Source organism: Lissotriton vulgaris, unplaced genomic scaffold (assembly GCF_964263255.1).
Source record: "Lissotriton vulgaris unplaced genomic scaffold, aLisVul1.2 SCAFFOLD_530, whole genome shotgun sequence".
Lineage (NCBI taxonomy): Eukaryota > Metazoa > Chordata > Amphibia > Caudata > Salamandridae > Lissotriton > Lissotriton vulgaris.
In genome coordinates this window covers 1140565-1164376 of record NW_028254364.1, presented here as the reverse complement: position 1 = coordinate 1164376, position 23812 = coordinate 1140565, and positions in this window count along the sequence as shown.

The window sequence follows — 23812 nt, the reverse complement described above, 5'->3', positions numbered from 1 at the left end:
GACTGAGCTATTACACAGAAGCTATCAGAATGGCCCCCAAAATTACTCGTGGAGGGAAAGGGAGAATACCAGATGCTGAAGTCCCCCCCCCCAAGCTACCTGTATCCCAGAAGGAGCCGGCGAAGGGTAAAGACAATGGCAAGAGCCCCGGTGAGAGCGGGGGCGCAGGTACCAAGAACATGAATGATGAAGGCGCCGGTGCTTGGAGCAATACCATGGGAAAGAAGCAGGGGGTGACAAATACGGCGTTAAATAGAGGGACCCCCAAAAATATTACGGGCTACTTTTCCCCTGCCAACCAGGCTAATATAGCTAAAAAGAACGCTGAGAAGAAGGTGGTTACTCCCAAAGGCAAAGCAAACATGCAGGGGGGTCTACGACCGATCTCAGGCACAGATGTGGCTCAACCCGATGCTCTGAGGTTCCGTGACGATTTGAACCCGTGTTTTTCAGCATTGTCGTAAATACATAATTTTGGTATCAGTGAACCGCAAATGATCCATTTAGCATATCCTGGTGTTTTCGCTATGCTACGAGTAAGAGTACTCCTGTTACAAACACATTTCTGATCTACCCATGGCATCCATCTTAGATTATGGCAGCCATTTTGTGTTTCTTGCCCTCACATAGACAATAGACACGCAATGACCTCTGATTACTTCATTTCGATTAAGGACACGTAGGCTTTAGCCGGAGATTCACCTCTCTAGTGACACGTGCACCTTAGAACAGAACACGCCATGGCTGCATGACTCGGCAGAAGCTGCCTCCTCTGCCCGAGGCCAGTCCTGCTATACTGGTTCTCGTGTTCGTTGGCCTGATCATGATTAGGCGGCCGAAGCTGGTAGCCTTGCCCATTTACGACCCACAAACATCTCTTATCCTACTTTTCTATCTTCTGCACCTGGCTCTGCTCCTTTCCTTCTGGGCCTTTATTAGGGGGAGGTAACGAAATTTACGATGAGGCGGTCCGGGTCTTGAATGAAAAGTTGACATGAGATTATGATGGAAAAGTGGGAACCCCTCGTTCGTAATGTTTTGACATCAGATATTGTCGACGATTCCTGTGCAACGCCAAATATTTATTGTTTAGGACACAAAGGTTTGGGAATGTACTAACGTGTAAAGAATTTGCCTCAAGCCCAATTTTTAGTATATAAGGAGCAACCCTTTTTGTACAAATCGAACAGGCTCCTAGACACTGCCCGTGTGTAGTTTCTGTGACTTCTGTGTCCCTGCAGTAATAAACCTTTGGTCTTTGACGCCACCATCGAGAAGCCCGTGTTTCTGTTTATTTGTGCACCGAGACAGGTAGAACTCCGGGGTCTTCGGGTGTTATCCCTGACACCTCTGGACGGAACCAAAAAGTCCAGAACTCCAATTGGCGCCCAACGTGGGGCGACGTCATTCGGTACCAGTCCAAAAGCCTGAAGAGTTCGAGAAGCTTCGTGTGAAGATTCCTGAGGGAGGCGCCCCACTTCATCGATCCCGGCATATCGCAAAAGTGGCCCGACGTTCTCTTCCACGAGGGTTCCCGTTCAGGACGGCTGCAGTGGTCCGTTGCCTTGACCGTCGCCCTGTCTTGGACCCGAGGTGCAGTCCTTAGTACGGCGAGACGTGACGGGTTTCTCCTTGGTGACGTCTTCAGTGCCTCAGTTAAGTATTAAGTGGTTGCTAGTTGGTTACTTCGTAAGGGTTGTTCCTGTTTGGATAAGATCCTTTTAGTTCTTGGTTTGGTTTGGTTTCGTAAGATTATCACTGGTTGTTCTAGTTACGATAATCTATTGGTTTAGTTTGGGTATCGATACATTTGTTCGCTTTGGTAGGCCTAAGTTCTTGGTTAGAGTGCACATTTCTGTCCGTGTTTTTGTTTGTTCTGTGTTCCGGGTTATAAAATGGTAAGTCGGAGAAATTGTATGTTGTCGTGTTTTGGTTGCAACAGTGATTCCCGGTTGGAAGACTCATGTCTGGTTCCTCCGATCGGAACTCCTCTTTATGATCTATATTGTAAGTTTGGAGTGGGTCCTATATCTTATAATGAGGTATGGGTCCGATATACAGAAAAAGACGGTGTCCTTAGTTGGCCACTGCATGGTAGTTTTGAACCTCAAGTTATTGATAATTTAGAAACGAAATTGTTCAAGAGGAAAGCCCGGCCGGCAATGTTTGATTCTCTTCGTTATTGGCGAAAAGAATCTAAACAGAGAGAAATTAAAAAGTTGAAGAAAGAACAGAAAGAGCAAGAGTTGACTTTAGAGCAGTCTGCTAAGCAGCTGCAAGTCAACGAATCCGAGAAAGCAATGGAGGTGGCCAATAGAGAGCGTAATCTAGCGATAGACAAGTGCTATCCTGCCTTGCCATCGAGTACAGCTAAGATAGTAGAGGACCCCAAAAATGATCCTCTGTTGTCTTACTTGTTACGGTCACCCCCACCGTATGCACAGGGTGCTACGGCTCCACCTTTACTGAATGTTCAATTACCGGTTGCTGGACAACCTGGTATTCCTGCTCCTGCTCCCCAGAATCAAGCTCCTGTACCTCCTGTTGTCAATGTTAATGTTCCTTTGGCACCCCCTCTTCCAGGGTTGCCGACTTCTTTGCCTATACCTGTATCACTTTCACCTGCTAGTTCACAAGCTACTTTGCCCGATACTCCTACTGTTTCTGTTCTATCTGTTCCAACTGCTACTGTGTTTTCTGCTTCTGCCAATATTATGACTCCACTTTCTGTTCGTCGGAGAATCACTGATTCTGTCTCGAATATTCTATCTCCCTTCTATAAAAATCTGATTAAGACTCCTACTTCTGACTCTGTACAGAGATGCAGTCAGCTTCCCAGCACTGAAGAACGGAGAATATTAGATTCCACAGCTCTTAGATGGATTTCGAAGAGTAGGAGATATAGTACTAGAGATGTATTAGATACATTTATGCAATGGAAAGAACCAACACAACGATATGTGTTCGACAAAATGTACTCCCTTTTACGTGAGGAATTAGAAGAAGATGACTCTGAATCGAATCTAGAAGAATTAATTAGTGTTCAGAAAGAGTTTGCTGCTGGTATGATAGTTGGTCAGGATATAAAAGAAGCGATGGAACTAATTTTAAGTTATAGGAATGATCCATCACTTCGTTCACCAAGGGAGTTAGAGAAGAGTAGTACTAAGCAGAATCGCCAATATCCAATGAGGGAGGTTCCTCCAATTTGGCGCGAAGCTGTACAAGCTGATGCTGTCAATGGTGTTGTTGCCGCTCCGGCGCAATTCCAAAGAGTGTGGATACACATTCCGTGGAAGCGAGCCGAAGTGTTAGCAGTGAAACAGGCCTTGCCAGATCCGCGTAAAAATCCAGCCGGATATTATAAGGAGTTAGCACAGACAGTTGAGGCTTGCGTGATGAATCTAGCGGACATTGACATGTTATTTGGGAATGTAGTTCCGCAACCAATTTGGGCTAAAATTCGTAAAGAAAATCATCCAGTTGCTCTAGGTGGTGATTGGGCAGCTATAATTGCGGCAGATGGTCAGCAAATAGGTGGTTCCAAACCCGAACCTCTAATTGCTAACCTACCAGGTAGAATAATTGACTTAATGAAGACTCTGATGCCAGCATTGCGCGTTAACTGGGACAAGTTGTCCGCATGCAGGCAAAAGAAAGACGAAAGTGTCTCCGACTTTTTCACAAGGTTCGAAGAGACTTTCGTAGATCACAGTGGTCAGGATATGAGCACAGAAGGAGGACAGAGACTATTCGTTGATAAATTTGTACACAATTTGTTGCCAGAACTTAGTAATAAATTGAAAGATTCCGAGAGTGCGTGGGCTGTCTCTACGACTGCGCAAATTCTTGCAACTGCCCAGTACTATGAGAATAGGGATAAAGAGGAGAAGGAAAAGTCAGAGAAGAAAACGAAAGATTTAAAAACTAAAGTTCTTTTGCAGCAAGCATATCCGCCTCGCACGAATCAGACTAATACACAGCAAGGGTCATATCAAAGGACAGATTATGGTTCTCAGAGACCGCAATACCAGTGGAATCAATGTGCATATTTTAAGAAAGAAGGTCATTATAAGAATGAGTGTCCAGTCTTAGCACAGAATAACGCTGCAGCAGCTCAGAGAGGTCGTGGTGGTTTTGTGCAAAATTCTAGGGGTCGAGGACGAGGTGCTATGCCTCCACAGACAAATGATTGCCCTTCTAATCATTTTGATCAGCGAAATGGACAGTCTGCTCAACAGAATAGATCTCAGCAATATCATGTTGAAGACTATTGTGAAAATGATGAGGGATTTCAGAAAAATGAGTACTAGGACAGCCATGGACAAAGAGAGGGAGTAGTATTAGTTCCAGTGGATCAGAGTGGGCCTTATGTCGCAGTAGCAACATCAGGTGTAGTTGAACCGTTTCTGTTGGATACTGGTGCAGCAAAAAGTTCTATCATACATGAGAAACTCCCTGGCGCACCTTTGTCTGGCTTAACAAATGTTTCTGTAGGTTTTTCAGGCGCCCCTGTTTACAACCCTGTATCTGGTCCTTTGTCTATTTCTGTTGGACCCCGTCAATTGAAAGCACCTTTGATTTTGACGACAGGTTGTAATGAAAATCTGCTTGGTTTAGACTTGTTAAAACGACTATATGCGACATTGTACTGTTCTCCGGAAGGAGTACAGCTTACATTGGGTAGAAGAATCACCTCTCCAATGTACTTGTCGATGGATGCGCTCCCACCAGAGCTGCGTTCTCTCCCTGATACTCTTTGGGCGACTGGTCTTAACGATGTAGGTCTTTTAGAAATTCCACCATATGTAGTCACTTTGAAAGCAAATGTAAAATTTCCACAAATTCCTCAATACAAAATCTCTAGTGAAGGTGAACGTGCGCTTTTATTGATTGTGCAAGATTTGATTAAGAAAGGCGTGGTTGAAGAAACTAGAGGAAATGTCTGTAACAGTCCCGTATTGCCAATTTTGAAGCGTACTGATCCTTCAAAGCCTCCAGTATATAGGTTTGTTATCGATCTCAGAGAGGTTAATAAAATTGTGATTCCACAGTTTCCTGTGGTTCCAGACATCACTGCATTGTTAACGTTGATTCCTGCAACAGCCACATGGTTTTCAGTTATCGACTTGAAGAATGCCTTTTTCAGCATTCCGATAGCCGAGGAAAGCAGAGATATTTTCGGTTTCTCTCTAGGAGGTCGAAGCTTCAGGTTTAAACGTGCTCCACAAGGGTATTGTGAGAGCCCATCCATTTACAGTCAGGCATTAAAAAGTCAGTTAGATTCCTTCGTACTTTCTCCTGGTTCTGCTTTAGTGCAGTATGTAGATGATCTTCTAGTGGCTGCTGATGACAAGGAAACTTGCAAAGCAGCTACAATTTCGTTATTGCATCATTTGTCTAGTTTGAATCACAAGGTGTCACCTTCGAAAATGCAATATTGTTGCCAAGAAGTAACCTACCTAGGTCATCTCTTGTCAAAGGAGGGAAGGAAGTTGACCCCAGAGAGAATAAAAGCAATTACACAGATGAATGTTCCTCGCACACAGAGAGAAGTACGTGCCTTTTTAGGTATTACCTCTTACTGTAGGCAGTGGATCCCAAATTTTTCTCTTTTGGCAAAACCGTTGGTAGCTTTGACTGGGAAAAATGTTCAGAGTCCGGTGCCATGGTCTGCTGAATGTCAGGAGAGTTTTTCCGAGTTACGAAATGCACTATGTTCAGCTCCTGTATTGGGAACACCCGATTACAGCAAGCCATTCACGCTCTATGTTCACGAGAGAGAAGGTTGCGCGTTGAGTGTTCTGACACAGAGATTTGGTGATAAGCAACGCCCTTGTGCGTATTTTTCATCAACACTAGATCCGGTAGCTAGAGCGTTGCCTAGTTGTTTGAGAGCTACAGCAGCAGCTGCGGCTTCCATTCGAAAATCTGCTGGTTTGGTGATGAATAACATGCTAGTGGTCATGGTTCCTCATGCTGTGGACACACTCATGAATCGAACTAAGACGCAACACCTTACCAGTGCTAGATTATCTGGCTACGAGCTGACACTGCTAGCAAGTCATATACAGATCAAAAGATGCAATGTATTGAATCCAGCAACATTGTTGCCGACTAATCAGGAGTCGAGTGATTCTGAACCCCATGATTGTTGTTTCAGAACCGAGGAAGAGACAAAAGGACGAATTGATTTAAAAGAAACTCCGTTGTCAGATCCAGATGGCACGTTGTATGTTGATGGGTCATGCTTTAAATTGGAGAATGGTGATGTGACTGCTGCCTATGCAGTAACGACTTTGAGTACGATTGTGGAGACTGCAAGATTGAGTCAGAATTCTGCCCAAGCTGCAGAATTAATTGCGCTAACGAGAGCGTGTGTTTTAGCAAAGGGAAAGAGAGTGAATGTGTTCACAGATAGTCAGTACGCGTTCGGCGTGGCCCATAGTTTTGGCCGTTTGTGGAAAGAGAGAGGTTTCATTACGTCCCATGGGACTAAGATTCAACATGGTCAACTAGTTAACGACTTGTTGGAATCTCTAACCTTGCCGACTGAAGTTGCGATTGTGAAATGCAGTGCTCATAAAGCAATCACGGATGATGTTGGTCGTGGGAATGCTTTTGCTGATGAGACCGCTAAACAGACAGCTAGAAATATGATGAGTAGGATGTATGTTGCAACGTCTGCAAGATGGATTTCGGAGTCTGGAATGTGTGAGGACACAGTAGAAAGCGTGAAAGAAATTCAGAAGGAAGCGACTGAGGAGGAAAAGCTTGCATGGAAAGAGAGTACGGGTAAATTGGACTCAAGTGGGTGTTGGATTGATTTGTCGGAACAACAGCGTTAGATGTTGCCTGATGCGTATGTGCTTGCAGTGGTTACGATGGCGCATGGAGCAGCGCACATCAGTTCTAAAGGGATTTGTAAGATGTTGGCTCCAGTCTGGAAGAATGATGGGATTAGTAAGTGTGCAGAGAGAGTGGTGAAAAATTGTATGGTATGCCTGATGCATAATCCTGGCAAGGGAATCCCTACACCTGCTGGTCACTTCGCTCCTCCTTCTTGCCCCTTTGAAGTGATCCAGTTAGACTTCATTCACATGGATCGTTGCAACAACCTTAAATACGTCCTAGTGGTAGTTTGTGCTTTCTCCAGATAGATCGAAGCATATCCACTGAAGGACAATACTGCCTTGTCAACTGCCAAAATTCTTCTCAAAGAATACTTCCCTAGGTATGGAATGCCACGGATTGTATGGTCAGATAACGGAAGTGAGTTCGTAGGGAAAGTTATGCAGACTGTGTGTGCCGTTCTAGGGATCAAGCAAAAGTTCCACAGTGCGAACCATCCCCAGTCTGCTGGTTTAGTTGAGGGTTACAATGGCACCCTCAAACTAAAACTTGCTAAAATACCGGCATCCACGGGTTTGTCCTGGCCAGATGCACTACCCTTGGCTTTGTTATCCACGAGAGCAACTGTACATTCTAGAGTAGGGCTTAGTCCTTATGAAATAGTTTTTGGTCGTCCCGCTAATGTTTGGGGAGTGCCAAGGCCAAAAGAATTCTGTTCTCTGGAAAATCCAATGTTGATTGATTACCTTTACGACTTGACTGCTAAATTGAGTCTTATTCACCAACAGGTTTTCGATGCATTGCCAAAGCCACCGGAGAGTCCAGGTCATCAGCTGAAACCAGGGGACCACGTTGTTGTACGGAATTTTGCAAGAACGAAAAATCTTCAACCCAGATTCGTCGGCCCCTTCCAGGTGCTGCTAGCGACGAGAACTGCTATTCGTGTGGCCGGTCGGAAGAACTGGATTCACACGACGCACGTCAAACGTGTGCCCCTGCCACTTCCTCACGATAACTGGGTGAAGAAGGGAATCGGTGCCTCTGAGTTTGAACAGATTCCTAGGTTCATCCCTTTCAGCGATGCCGAACTAATAACTGACACATCGAACTCTGGCTCTCCTCCTGAAATTACTCCTTTGAATTCTGAACATTTGTCCTCTGCATCAGAAGAAACTTTGCCATCTGCGAACTTAAACATTGCAACGTCTGCTGAAAATACACTGTTTCCAGATCAAACAGCTCCTGCAAAACTGAGATACAATTTACGGTCTCGCAATGTGGACAAATAAAGCAGGAAACTGCCTATTTTACACATTTGAAATTTTGACACTTTGCCTCCAGCAAGGAAGTTTGCTATTGTTTTATTGTTTTAAAATTGCCTTGCCGTCTGGGTAGCCGTAGGGTCGTGGCTGTGTGCCTAGTTGAATCTGCGGGGGTCAGACACAAGGTCGATCTTTCTGTTAGTTCTGGGAACTCCCAGGGCTGATAGAGGCATTTTCATCTACGTACACATCATCAGTGGTCGCGAGCGGATTGTAGAAGATGGAGCTTCCTGAGCTGCAACGAGAAAATGTAATTTATGTTCGCAGAAATAGACTTTACAGAATTCTTCATAGCAAATGTTTTCTGATGCAATGTGCTATTACATTTTTAATTGTTTTGATAACGTTGGTGGGTGGAATCGTTTTTGGCGTGCATTTGATTTTTATGCCGGTAACTACAGTACCTCCCCTTGATCCTGCTACTTCTACTGTTTCTTCTATGCATTCTTTTCACTCATTTCCTGAACACGAACAAGCTCAACGCTCAGAGTTTATCAATAACACATTTGTACAACTCTTACACCAACACCAACTGGTAGTCAACACTACAGACTGCTGGGTGTGTGGCTTGATACCCCACACTATGGATAAAGGCATTCCCTATCTGGTTTTGCCTTTTAGCTATAATGGATCGTTTCAGGCCTTTCAGACCATTTTTGCCTATGCCCTTGAGACCTATCCTCCGCGTCCACCACGTTCCACTAAATACAACTCTGCCAACAAAGCTTTAGTCCAGGGAATTATTGACATGATAAAAGACGTCAATAATACTCCATCTTACCCTAGAGGTCCTTCATGGAGTGGTTTTGGACTCTGATATCAGCGTGGGGATGGAAGGTTCTGATGGTCATTGGTGTCATCTTAGTATTCCTATTCTCATGCTGCCTGATTATCCAGTGTGGTCCAGCTTTGTGTAGTCTCTGTGCTGCAACCTGTTTCAGAAAACCACCTGCGTTTGGAGAAAAGGCGCGAGAGAGGATGATGATTCAACAGCATGTCACTGACCTGATGAGCATAGAATTAGACTCTGACATAGACTGAGTAATTGCCTATGTAAGGGCAAAAGGAGGGTCTGAGGTTCATTGACGATTTGAACCCGTGTTTTTCAGCATTGTCGTAAATACATAATTTTGGTATCAGTGAACCGCAAATGATCCATTTAGCATATCCTGGTGTTTTCGCTATGCTACGAGTAAGAGTACTCCTGTTACAAACACATTTCTGATCTACCCATGGCATCCATCTTAGATTATGGCAGCCATTTTGTGTTTCTTGCCCTCACATAGACAATGGACACGCAATGACCTCTGATTACTTCATTTCGATTAAGGACACGTAGGCTTTAGCCGGAGATTCACCTCTCTAGTGACACGTGCACCTTAGAACAGAACACGCCATGGCTGCATGACTCGGCAGAAGCTGCCTCCTCTGCCCGAGGCCAGTCCTGCTATACTGGTTCTCGTGTTCGTTGGCCTGATCATGATTAGGCGGCCGAAGCTGGTAGCCTTGCCCATTTACGACCCACAAACATCTCTTATCCTACTTTTCTATCTTCTGCACCTGGCTCTGCTCCTTTCCTTCTGGGCCTTTATTAGGGGGAGGTAACGAAATTTACAATGAGGCGGTCCGGGTCTTGAATGAAAAGTTGACATGAGATTATGATGGAAAAGTGGGAACCCCTCGTTCGTAATGTTTTGACATCAGATATTGTCGACGATTCCTGTGCAACGCCAAATATTTATTGTTTAGGACACAAAGGTTTGGGAATGTACTAACGTGTAAAGAATTTGCCTCAAGCCCAATTTTTAGTATATAAGGAGCAACCCTTTTTGTACAAATCGAACAGGCTCCTAGACACTGCCCGTGTGTAGTTTCTGTGACTTCTGTGTCCCTGCAGTAATAAACCTTTGGTCTTTGACGCCACCATCGAAAAGCCCGTGTTTCTGTTTATTTGTGCACCGAGACAGGTAGAACTCCGGGGTCTTCGGGTGTTATCCCTGACACCTCTGGACGGAACCAAAAAGTCCAGAACTCCAGCTCAATGGGGGGAAGTTATGGATGCCCAGGATACGCTAGAGCTGGAAAAGGCTGAGCCAGGTCCCACAGGCATGGCAACTGTAATGGAGGCAGAGCTGCTGACTCAGCTGCTGGTACAAGAGATCACTGCAAGCAGCGGGCCAAGTGGTGCGGAAGACAATCAGGATATCGCTGATCATTTTTCTCAGTCACGGATGGGTCCGATGGCTTCAAGGGTACCCCTTCTGATATCGAAGAGACCGGTGGGGGGGTCCACACGGACACTAGTTTGGTGTTAAGCTCAGAAGGGAATAGTAGAGCGTCATCGGGAGAAAAAGACCCAGTTCCAAGGAAGAAAAGGCAGTCAAGGCGGCAGAGAGACTCGCAATCACAGGAGAAGGCAGCTAGCGGCCAAAGGCGAGTCAGTGCAGCTAGTGCAGAGACAGAAGCAGCTCTGAGATGGGACCATTCAGCTACCCGGATGACACTGAGAATATAGCAAAGGGAGCAGCACAGAGTGCTGCAGTTGCTGAAGAACCCACGTTACAGCTGATCTTAAACTCATTAAAACAATTGCAAGATGCAACAAAGATTGAGGGGAAGAAAAATCGACTCGCTACAAAGAATCTACAAGGTGCAATTTAAAAAAGTTGCTAAAATCTACACAGATACAAATGTAAGGGTGACTCATTTGGAGGACCGCACTAGCACCCTGGAAGATCAGCAAGTAAAGGACTCGGCTAAGCTAAGTGGATATGAAAAACAAATGGTAGATATCCAAAGGAAGTTGGAAGACCTAGAGAATCGCCAGCGGCGAAATAAACTCAGGATCTTGGGCATCGATGAAGGAGTGGAAGGGGAGGATGTCAGAGCCTATGTCTTAAAGATGCTGAAAGGGGCATTCCCAGAGTTGAGTCACTTGGACTGGGAAAAACAGGTCCAAAGAGTGCATAGATTTCCAATGACTTTGAAGAAGAAGAACCACCCGAGGGCCCTGGAAGGAGAGCAGAGGCCGAGAGCCATACTGATTTACTTTGGTAATTTCTTACTAAGGGAGGAGGTATATGCTAAAGCCCGACCTAATGTCAGACGGTCATTTGAAAATCAAGCTTTCTTCACAACTCCGGATTATTGCCACAGCACAGTCGAACGGCGATGGAGACTGAGGGAATTGCTGGATCCATGTCATCAGATGGGTCTACAAGCGTATCTAATGAATCCAGCGAGACTGAAAATAATATACAAAAATACTACTAGAGTCTTCATGTCTGAAATACAAGCCAGAGCATATATGTATACACTAAGCCCCAGTGGATCAGCTAGAGATAATCCATGATGGTCCTATTACCTAGCTGTATAAATATGATTGTATTAAGGATAATTGACTTTTGGATATTTTGGACAAAGGGGAAAACAAGGACCACGGGGCAATAGGGGTTAATCACGGTAGAATCCGGGGGTGGGGGGGGAGCGAGAATAAGAGATGGCACTGGGATATATACATAATATATAAAAGATTGGGGGTACGTGGAAACTATAGGGTTGGTCCCTTTGGCAACAATGCACCAAGCACAGAATATAACACTTGGCAGAGGGAGGCTGGTGGCCAGACTCCATCACAGAGACCTTAGGTCTGCTTGCTCTAATAGGCGGGGGAGGGGTGGGTAAAGGGGGGAGGGAGGGCCCCATTGAGGAGGGGGGCACAGGGGGGGATAAGGGGGCAAAAAAGAAAAAAATATATATAAAAAAGGAATGCTTGGGTGCCTGGTGCGTGAGTGTTGCCAGTTGAGGGTGGGCTGAGCAGCTAGGAGGCTACTCTTGGTGGGGCTTGATGTAACTTCATCTAAGAACTTAATAAACTTCATCTACATTTACCTGGCCAAGTCTGCAGCATCTACTTATACCTCCTACACGCAAGGGACTAGCTCACTGCATTTATGGCGACGATCTGGAGCTAAGAACCTACTATATTTACAGATGAAGAACAAGAAGACTCAAGTAATTAAAGGAAAAGAAACCAGTCAAGCAAGAAACCTGTCAAACACACCTGTCTGCCCCACCAGTGTCCACTACACCGGACAGCCCAAGACCAGGCGTGCTGTTTTTGTATTCGTGTATTCTCAGCTGGTAATAAGTCATCAAGCTCTCTATGTTTTCACCTCTTCTAAAGTCTACAAAGCCACAACAAAAACATATGTTGCAACAAGAAACGTATACAATACATCAGAAAACAAGGTAATCAGTGGCTGTTTGTGTTTTTGCCCACCAGTGCGGGGCTAAATATGTACTTTTTGGAGAAAGGCATATAGTTTTCAATTTGTGGCTGTGCACTCAAAATAGACTTTAACACTGCATGGGCTCTGAAAGTGTTTTCTACAGCCATGTGCTTCTGGAGTTGCTGTTTTAGTCATTGTGTACTTGCCTTGTATATTGACATTCTAAATGGATGAGGTAGAATGCTAACTGTCAAGTTTGAAGCAGCGAGTGTAGTATGGAAAAAACTGTGGCCTCTCTGTGACTGATTTTGGAAGCACACATGTGTCTGTTCCAGGATGTTAATGAGGGCACAATGGTGTTATTTAACCCCTTCCATGCTGGTGACGAACCCCGCCCTGTTCTTTTGTTTACCGCACAGCGGTGGAAACGGCCCAGCATGGAAGGGGTTAACAAGCCTGTGTTTTTCAACAAATTCCTGTCATCCTCTCTTAGTATTGGGAGTGATGTTCTGCTGAAAATCGGCATCACATACTTATTTTTGTAAGAGACTGCTTGAGGAGAATATTGTTTTTTCTATTTATTACTGTACTTGCTGCAATCGTGGATCTTTGACAGTTTCCCCTCAAGTTTCAAATGTGAAATTCAAGCGCGTCTTGCTCATGTCGCGCGCACACTCACCTGATGGAGTTCTGCAGTCCTTACGTGTGAGCTTCTATGACGTGTGCTCTTCCTCGTCGATTAAGGCTGTTCTGGAAGTTTTGGTGCACAAGTTTACCGAGAGCCACCCAGCTATCACATCGTTTGCGTGCCTCCATCTTAAGGTTGGACCTTCTTCATATGTTTTCTCTGTTACTTCTTCAAAACTTCTATCATCGTTGGTGTGATATTTTGATATTTATTGTCACGAGTAGGAGTTTGGTTTTCACTCGAATTTCTGCAGCGTTAGAAAGTCAATCCATGGCGATAATAATGATCATCTTACTGAGCTCAGTGCATTCCAAAATCCGGTGTCAGAGTTGGTGTTTCTTTTGCCAGTTTAACATTTGGAAATTACGGAAGAGTAACAGGAATATTTTTAAGAGGTATTGGAGAGACCATGACTTTTACACAGGAACAGTTTTTCAATGCTCTGCACAAGGTTACGTTGCCATCTAGTGTCTCAAATTGGAATTCGTCATTTATATTAGAAACTAACCCTCATTCCATAAAGTATTCCAGCATAATCCGGGTGAGAGATCGCACACCTGTGTTGTTCTGTTTTTCTATGCTGAAAAGTACTTGTTTGTTTATAGAGCTGCCTGTTCCTGGTTTTAATTGCGCTGACAGGCACACCATTGTCAATGTTCATTACAAGTTTGTTGTCCTTATCTATAAGATGTTAGGCTATAATGTCTTCTTTTCACAGGCATTTGACATTTATTTATTTACAGTGTATTATGGCAAAATGTGAACATCGCTAAATGCGTTCTTCATAGATGTTTTGTTGGCATAGGAGTGGTTTTTAGCCCCTTGTCCCCTTGTTTCTGATATTGTTATCCCTGCCTAAGGGATCGGAGTGGGTTTTAGTCCCATGACCTCTTTTCAGATATTTTTATCCCTGTCTAGGGATTAGAGTGTGTTTGTAGTCCCATGACCCCATGTTTCAGATATTTTATCCCTGTCTAGGGTTGAGAGTGTGTTTTCAGTCCCATGACCTCTTTTCAGATATTTTTATCCCTGTCTAGGGATTAGAGTGTGTTTGTACTCCCATGACCCCATGTTTCAGATATTTTATCCCTGTCTAGGGATGAGAGTGTGTTTGTAGTCCCATGACCCCATGTTTCAGATACTTTATCCCTGCCTAGGGATGGGAGTGGGTTTTTAGTCCCATGACCCCATGTTTCAGATACTTTATCCCTGCCTAGGGATGGGAGTGGGTTTGTAGTCCCATGACCCCATGTTTCAGATATTTTATCCCTGTCTAGGGTTGAGAGTGTGTTTTTAGTCCCATGACCTCTTTTCAGATATTTTTATCCCTGTCTAGGGATTAGAGTGTGTTTGTAGTCCCATGACCCCATGTTTCAGATATTTTATCCCTGTCTAGGGATGAGAGTGTGTTTGTAGTCCCATGACCCCATGTTTCAGATATTTTATCCCTGTCTAGGGTTGAGAGTGTGTTTTTAGTCCCATGACCTCTTTTCAGATATTTTTATCCCTGCCTAGGGATGGGAGTGGGTTTGTAGTCCCATGACCCCATGTTTCAGATATTTTATCCCTGTCTAGGGTTGAGAGTGTGTTTTTAGTCCCATGACCTCTTTTCAGATATTTTATCCCTGTCTAGGGATGAGAGTGTGTTTGTAGTCCCATGACCCCATGTTTCAGATATTTTATCCCTGTCTAGGGATGAGAGTGTGTTTGTAGTCCCATGACCCCATGTTTCAGATACTTTATCCCTGTCTAGGGATGAGAGTGTGTTTGTAGTCCCATGACCCCATGTTTCAGATACTTTATCCCTGTCTAGGGTTGAGAGTGTGTTTTTAGTCCCATGACCTCTTTTCAGATATTTTTATCCCTGTCTAGGGATTAGAGTGTGTTTGTAGTCCCATGACCCCATGTTTCAGATATTTTATCCCTGTCTAGGGATGAGAGTGTGTTTGTAGTCCCATGACCCCATGTTTCAGATATTTTATCCCTGTCTAGGGATGAGAGTGTGTTTGTAGTCCCATGACCCCATGTTTCAGATATTTTATCCCTGTCTAGGGATGAGAGTGTGTTTGTAGTCCCATGACCCCATGTTTCAGATATTTTATCCCTGTCTAGGGATGAGAGTGTGTTTGTAGTCCCATGACCCCATGTTTCAGATATTTTATCCCTGTCTAGGGATGAGAGTGTGTTTGTAGTCCCATGACCCCATGTTTCAGATATTTTATCCCTGTCTAGGGATGAGAGTGTGTTTGTAGTCCCATGACCCCATGTTTCAGATATTTTATCCCTGTCTAGGGATGAGAGTGTGTTTGTAGTCCCATGACCCCATGTTTCAGATACTTTATCCCTGCCTAGGGATGGGAGTGGGTTTTAGTCATAACAAAGAGAGGGACAAGGAGGGCTGTTTAACGGGGTCCGGCGTATGTGCCCTGAATACAGTAGACCAAAAAGAGAGTACGCAGTTCCCCAGAGTAAAAAGGACAGATGAACCAAAGTGAGTGAAGGCACAGTGATGGGGAATCCTCCTTGTTGGAACTAGAGTCCTCACACACCCAGCAAGCTAGGTGTCATGCTTCATCATACGGGCTCGCTCCTCATTGGGTCGGCAGTGCAATACCCGACGGGCACCCATAAAGGGGCTCTTGGCGGACATCTTCTGTTCCTGCCGTATGGTGCTGTGGTTGTGACGGCCCTAGGGAAAGAGGTGTGTAGATGTATGTGAGTGGTTAAAAAAGGTTGGATTGTCCACAGAGGAACTTTAATAGAGTGGTAACCCACCTTATTAAAAGGAAAAAGAGTGACTGCTCTCTGACTCAAGGGTCCAGGGGAGCAAGACTTTACTCTATATCAATGGTCAACATGTTTCACGCAATGTGTTCTAAGCAGTACAGTGCATTTTATTAGGACCAAAAAACTATCTACACTCGGTGGTCTGGACGGAGTGTTCCTACCCCCACTAAATTAGTATGCGAGAACAGTACTGAGAAGTACTTCTTTGGGTGTCGTTCCACCCATAGGGCCTCATTTATGAGAAATGACGCATCGCTGCGTGAAAGCAGCGATGCGTCACTTCTCAGTGCACACTCCTTGCGACATTCCTGATGCGTCATATTTAATTTATGACGCATCATGTCGCAAGGAGTTAGATACGTCAGTATTTCTGATGTATCTGTAAGCGCAAAAGTGACGCATTGCCGGAGTGTGTCACAAAAGTGACGCAACTCCAGCAATGCGTCCTTTCACATTGGGCAAGCCCCATGTGAAAGGGCCTGCGTCAGTCTTACACCTACTGTGAGGCAGGTGCAAGATTTTGACGCAACGGTGTCCTAAAAGTGACACCGTGAAATCTCATAGATTTCACTGCGTCACTTTTACGACCCTTCCTTGCGTCAATGCGCCCCCCCTTGCATACATTATACCTGGCGCAGGTATAATGTGGTGCAGGGGTTTACAAAGTGATGCATCTACCGAGATGCGTCACTTTGTAAATATGGCGCAACAAGGCGCATTTTTTACGCCACTGGTGCGTCACAAAAAGTGACGCACCAGCGGCGTAAAAGTGACGCACAGCCTCATAAATGAGGTCCATAGTATTCTAGTCTGGGTTTGAGTTTACCCTTTTTCTTCTGTCTTGTGTGTTATGCTCACTTATTGTATGTGAGCTCTTCCTGCTCTTCTTACATTATTTTGGTGTTAGTGTGTTTATCTATCTTTTCATCCTTCTTTCCTCCTTAGTGTGTCTGTTTTCCCTCACGTGATGTATTTTATCATGCGTCTCTGGGTTTATGGACTCTTTACATCTTTTGTACATTTCTGTGTATAGTTGTTTTATTTTAGTTTGAGTCAAGTTTAGGTCTTATTAATTTTCAGTGTAAAGGGAGAGGATGTGTAATATCCTCAGTTCTTGTTAATATGTTCCCTTTCATTTTGTACCTACCTGCTCAGCCAGTGTGAGTGTTCCGGTTAGAATGTTAGTGTGAGGGGAATGCTTGGGTGCCTGGTGTATAAGTGTTGTCAGTTGAGGATGGGTTGAGCAGCTAGGAGGTTGCTCCTGGTGGGGCTTGATGTAACTTCATCTAAGAACTTAACAAAATTAATCTACATTTACCTGGCCAAGTCTGAGCATCTACTCATTCCTCCTATATGCATGGGACTAGCTCACAACAGAGCATGCTGTCAAACTAAAGAGGAGAGTGCTGTCACACTGCAGAGGAGTGCATTGTCACACTGAAGAGGATGCTCGCTGTCAAACTGAAGAGGAGCACACTGTCACACTGAAGTGGAGTGTGCTTTCACCCTGAAGAGCAGTGTGCTGACACACTGAAGAGTAGAATGCCCTCATACCAAAGATGAGTGTGCTGTCACCCTGAAGAGGAGTGTGCTATCACAGTGAAGAGGAGTGTGTTGTCACCCTGAAGACAAGTTTGTTGTCAATCCGAAGAGGAGTATGCTGTGAAACTGAATTGTAGCGTGCTGCCATACTGAAGATGACCGTGCTATCACACTGAAGAGGAGTGTGCTGACACACTGAAGAGGAATGTGCTGTCACACTGAAGAGGAGAGTACTGTCACATTAAAGAGAAGTGTGCCATCAAACTGAAGAGGAGTGTGTTGTCACCCTGAAGAAGAGTTTGTTGTCAACCCGAAGAGGAGTGTGCTGTCACACTGAAGCGGAGTGTGCTGCCATACTGAAGAGGAGTGTGCTGTCACACTGAAGAGGAGTGTGCTGTCACACTGAAGAGGAGCGTGCTGTTACACTGAAGAGGAGTGTGCTGTCACACTGAAGAGGAGTGTGCTGTCACACTGAAGAGGAGTGTGCTGTCACACTGAAGAGGAGTGTGCTGCCATACTGAAGAGGAGTGTGCTGTCACACTGAAGAGGAGTGTGCTGTCACACTGAAGAGGAGTGTGCTGTCACACTAAAGAGAAGTGTGCCATCAAACTGACGAGGAGTGTGTTGTCACCCTTAGGATGTGTGCTGTCACACTGAAGAGGAATGTGCTGACACACTGAAGAGGAATGTGCTGTCACACTGAAGAGGAGAGTACTGTCACATTAAAGAGAAGTGTGCCATCAAACTGAAGAGGAGTGTGTTGTCACCCTGAAGAAGAGTTTGTTGTCAACCCGAAGAGGAGTGTGCTGTCACACTGAAGCGGAGTGTGCTGCCATACTGAAGAGGAGTGTGCTGTCACACTGAAGAGGAGTGTGCTGTCACACTGAAGAGGAGCGTGCTGTTACACTGAAGAGGAGTGTGCTGTCACACTGAAGAGGAGTGTGCTGTCACACTGAAGAGGAGTGTGCTGTCACACTGAAGAGGAGTGTGCTGCCATACTGAAGAGGAGTGTGCTGTCACACTGAAGAGGAGTGTGCTGTCACACTGAAGAGGAGTGTGCTGTCACACTAAAGAGAAGTGTGCCATCAAACTGACGAGGAGTGTGTTGTCACCCTTAGGATGTGTGCTGTCACACTGAAGAGGAGTGTGCTGACACACTGAAGAGGAATGTTCTGTCACACGGAAGAGGAGAGTACTTTCACAATGAAGAGGAGCATGCTGCCACTCTGAAGATGAGTGTGCCATCACACTGAAGAGGAGCATGCTGCCACTCTGAAGATGACTTTGCCATCACACTGAAGAGGAGCATGCTGCCACTCTGAAGATGACTGTGCCATCACACTGAAGAGGAGCATGCTGCCACTCTGAAGATGACTGTGCCATCACACTGAAGAGGAGCATGCTGCCACTCTGAAGATGACTGTGCCATCACACTGAAGAGGAGCATGCTGCCACTCTGAAGATGCCTGCGCCATCACACTGAAGAGGAGCGTGCTGCCACTCTGAAGATGGCTGTGCCATCACACTGAAGAGGAGTGTTCCATCATACTGAAGAGGAGTTTGCTGCCACTCTGAAGATGACTGTGCCATCACACTGAAGAGGAGCGTGCTGCCACTCTGAAGATGGCTGTGCCATCACACTGAAGAGGAGTGTGCTGACACACTGAAGAGGAGTTTGCTGTCACACTAAAGGGAAGTTTGCCATCATACTGAAGAGGAGTGTGCCATCACACTAAAGAGGAGTGTGCTGTCACACTAAAGAAAAGTGTGCTGTCACTTTTACAGGGAGTGTGCAGTCATACTGAAGAGGAGTGTGTTGCCAAACTGATGAGGACTGTTCTGTCATACTAAAGAGGAGTTTGCTGTCACCCTGAAGAGGAGAGTGCTGTCACACTGAAAAGGAGTGATAGTATAATCTTTATTGACTGTGCGATTAATTAAAATCTTTACAGTATAAAACACATAAACATCCCCCCCTCCCCCCGGAGAGCCCTTCGCCCAATAAAACCCTATATACAAGTTTAAAAATAACATGACGTGTGTTTTCACTACTTTATGTCCATTAAAAAAACATTTTTATTTAGTCCTTATCTTCCCTCCTTTGAGAATTTAGAGCTTGTGTGGGGGTTCTGCATAGTTGTTCTCGACAAAATACCAGCTATCAGTCGGAATGTACTTCGTGAGGCCCTAAACCAACCCTGCTTTGATTTTTAAGTAGGGTGATTCCACTTGCTTTACACGCTAAATTAACCTTCAGCTGGTATGGTTGGGGTTCCAAATGGTGCTCCTTACACAATATCAGGACCGTTGGGGATTGTGGCCTTTTGGTGTAGCTCAAGTGCCGTTCTGATTTGGTGGACAAACTTGCCGACCCTTGCTAGTAGACAGGTCGTAGTTACCGAAAAGCACCAATCCTAGGCCTTTCTACAGGTTCTGTAGCCTAGGGTCCGTAGGGACGGATGCAGCAGATGAAGTCGATCGCTGCCCAGCTTGGTACAGCAGCACAGGAGGTGCAACCAAGATTCTCTGCGGTAGCTGCATAGCCGGCAGGCGATGGCACCATCCGTGCGTGCCCATTTTGGGTTAAAGTCCACTATCCTAAGGGCCAAAAGTCGGAAATACAGAATTTTCTTCCTCGCTTGAATTGATAGCGAGTCTTGCAAGTATGGTTGAGGTTTGCCTGGGATGTAAGACTTATCCAGGGCCAAGGTTAATGAGTTGTGCCGAAGTGATGAGCAGTCAAGCTCAAAAGAGATGATCTGAACTTGGCGCTTTATGGCTTGGGCCCAGGCTGAATAGGGAATTTCAAGGAGGGGTAGGCTCTTGCCCTCGATTTTCAATGAGGCAATACCTTTTTCCACCATAGCGTGCCATGGGGAGCCCGCTTGACCAAAAATGATTTTTAGAAAGTGTTTAAGGTTGTTTTCGGGCGCTTTCAGCACTCTGCTGTAGTATTTTAACAAGTCCCCCTGTAGTATCAGCTCTGGGCGTTTCAAGCCTATTTCTAGCCTTAGCCTGGTGTTCCTTGCCTGTTTTGGGGCATGTAGCACGAGTTTGTACGCTTTCTCCTGGGCCGCGTTGATCATTTTCTCAAATGCACCTGGGTAGGCTATGTGGCCGTTCGTAATTGAGGGGATCAATTTTGCCCTAAGTATGGTCAACATTGGTTCTGTTGAAGGGCTGGCTAGGCGATGGCTTAAACGTCTTAGGGACAGAAAAATTTGATGGATTCTAGGTTTTAACTCCTTTAGATGTTTGACTGCTGTGGCCTTCTCTGACACCCAGACACCCAGATAGTTGTAAAAAGGGGCTGTACTAATTCAGTGCTCCCCCAAGAACCATGTTGCTTGTTTTTTTGTGGGGGTATTTGCCAAAGATTACTATCTTTGTCTTGCTCTCGCTGATCCGAAGGCTGTTTTCCATGTTATATGTTGCCAAGATGTTTAAAGCTCTTTGGAGCCCCACCCTGGTGTGGTCCATGACCACCGTGTCATCTGCATACTGAAGGGTACTCAGGGCCAATTTCCCCAGTCTTGGAGGTACTAAGTTTGCATCTTTCAAGGCTTGCCTCAGGTCCGCTGTGTACAAGTTGAAAAGTAGGGGGGCCAAGACGCACCCCTGCTTAAGTCCAGAGTTGGTGTCAATTCTTGCTGTTGTAATTGTTGGACTTAATTTCACCTGGACCCATGTCCCCTCATAGAGAGCTTTTATGGCTTTAAGCAAAATCCGAGGGATCCCCCAGGTCTCAAGTTTTGCCCATAGCTGACTCCTATTTACTCGGTCAAAGGTGGTAGAATAGTCTATGAAACAACAAAACAGGGTCAACTTATTCCTCATATTGGCTTGCTTTGCAAGGTAGGAGAGCGCTATGGTATTGTCCAAGGTGGAACTATTGGCCCTGAAGCCAGTCTGTGAGGGCGGAAGAATGCCGTTCTTATCTACCCAAGACTCCAGGTCCCTTAATAGTAGGCGGGCGTATACCTTTGCTTCTATGTCAAGAAGCGCTATAAGCCTGTAGTTAGCCGGATTCGAGTGGTCGCCTTTCTTATGTATAGGAAATAGGACTGAGCCTTTCCAGGATGTAGGCAGGATTGCAGTGGCAAATGAGTGATTGAATAGCGGGGTGAGTATGGTTGCGAAAAAGGCAGGGGCAGTTTTGAAGACCTGGGCAGGAATACCGTTTGGGCCAGGAGCCCCATCAGTTCTTATGGCTCTAATGAACTTTAAGAGCTCCTGCTCTGTATACTTTGCGGGTTGACTGGGCTCTGAGAAGACTTTCGGCATGCCTTGAGTTTTAATAGTTACAGCGGCCTCCTTGGTTCAATCTGAGCTGCCAGGGGTGGTCTGATTTACCTCACTGGTGTACAACCCCTTTGTGTATTCTTCCCACACAGCCCCTGCAACACTGTTTTCCTTATGCTCGCCTCTGGGAGTCAAGCTATTAATATGACGCCATAGCTTGCTGTTATCCTTTTCTTTCATTAGGGAAAACACTTTGAGCCAGTTCTTTTCTGATCACTGCCTTTTCAGCTCCCAGACTTTCTTTTTGTAATTGGCTCGCAAGGCAGAGATAGAGGTCTTCTCTGGCAAGTGTATGCCTTTCTTTTTTTCCTTGATAGCCTTATTAAGCACTTTCTTGCTTTGTGTCAAACTCCGTGGTTTTTTGCGTCTTGGCCTGGTGTTATTTTGATGGTTTCTTTGTTGGTAGGAATTACCCAAGCTCTTCAGTAGATCCATGGTCAGTTTTTCACAGAGGTTTGTGATGTTTTTTATGTCATGTGACTTTAAATCTGCCTCCCTGCCGGCTACAAACTGTCGCAGGCTTTGGCTGAGGTTGGTCGACCATTTTATTCTTTTGAGGACTTGATGGTGTTCTTGACCTGAGGTTGCTCCTATTATTTGCTGAGCTTCCACCTGTTCCCGCACCAGATTGAATGTGGCGCGGAGGGGCCTATGGTTGCTTTCCTCTCTGTCGTCCACAGTGAAGTCGTAAAGTTTATGGGCCAGCCCTTCGTTAGTAAAGATATAATCAATGGTGGATGTATTCCTGAAGGTCGGTTTAGCGGTCCAGGAGGTTTGACGCATTTTTTGTGACCCGTGAGTAGATTGCAGGTTAAAGTTTGTAAGAAATTCAATCAGTGGGGCTGACTTCATGCTTGAAGACACAGCGGGGAACGGACCCAGGCCTCTAGTGTTGAAGTCACCCGCTATCCTGATGCTTTAAGCTTACGATTAGATCTTCCAACATGGTAATGAGTGCTTCCATGGCCTGTTGCGTTTGATATTTAGTAGGATTAATGTAACTGTTAATTAATAAAATGGCGTGGGACTTTAGACCCGTTTTCAACCCCTCTATTGTAATGGCTTGAAGGTCGGGTGACGCCAAAAAACGCTGAAAAGGAGTGTACTGTCACACTAAATAGGAGTGTGATGTCGCACTGAAGCGGAGTGTGCTGTCACACTGAAGAGGAGCGCACTGTCACACTGAAGAGGAACATGCTGTCACACTGAAGAGGAGCATGCTGTCACATTGAAGAGGAGTGTGCTGCCACCCTAAAGAGACTGTTCTGTCACACTACTGAGAAGTGTGCTGCCACACTGAAGAGGAGTTTGCTGTCATACTAAAGAGAAGTATGCTATCACACTGAAGAGGAGTGTGCTGTCACCCTGAGGAGGAGTGTGTTGTCAGCTTGAAGAGTAGTATGCTGTCACCCTAAAGAGAGTGTTCTGCCACACTAGTGATAAGCGGACTGCCACACTGAACAGGAGTGTGCTGTCACACTGAAGAGGAGTGTGCTGACACACTGAACAGGAATGATGTGCTGACACACTGACGAGGAGTGTGCTGTCACATTGAAGAGGAGCGTACTCTCACCCTGAAGAGGAGTGTGCTATCATAATAAAGAGGAGGGTGCTGTCATACTGAAGAGGAGTGTGCTGTCACACTAAAGAGATCTGTGCCATTACACTTAAGAGGAGTCTGCCATAATACTGAAGAGAAGTGTACCATCACACTAAAGAGGAGTTTGCTGTCACAGTAAAGAGTAGTGTGCTGTCACATTAACAGGGAATGTGCTGTCACACTGAAGAAGAGTGTCCTGTTACACTAAAGAGTTGTGTGCCATCAACCTGAAGAATAGTGTGCCATCACACTGAAGAGGAGTGTGCTGTCACGCTGAAGAGAAGTGTGTTGTCACCCTGAAGAGGAGTGTGCTGCCACACTGAAGAGGAGTGTGCTGTCACCTGAAGAGGAATGTGCTGTCTCCCTGAAGAGTAGTGTGCCATCTCACTGAAGAGGAGTGTGCTGTCACACTGAAGAGAGGTGTGTTGTCACCCGGAAGAGTAGTGTGCTGCCACACTGAAGAGGAGTATGCTGTCACACTGAAGAG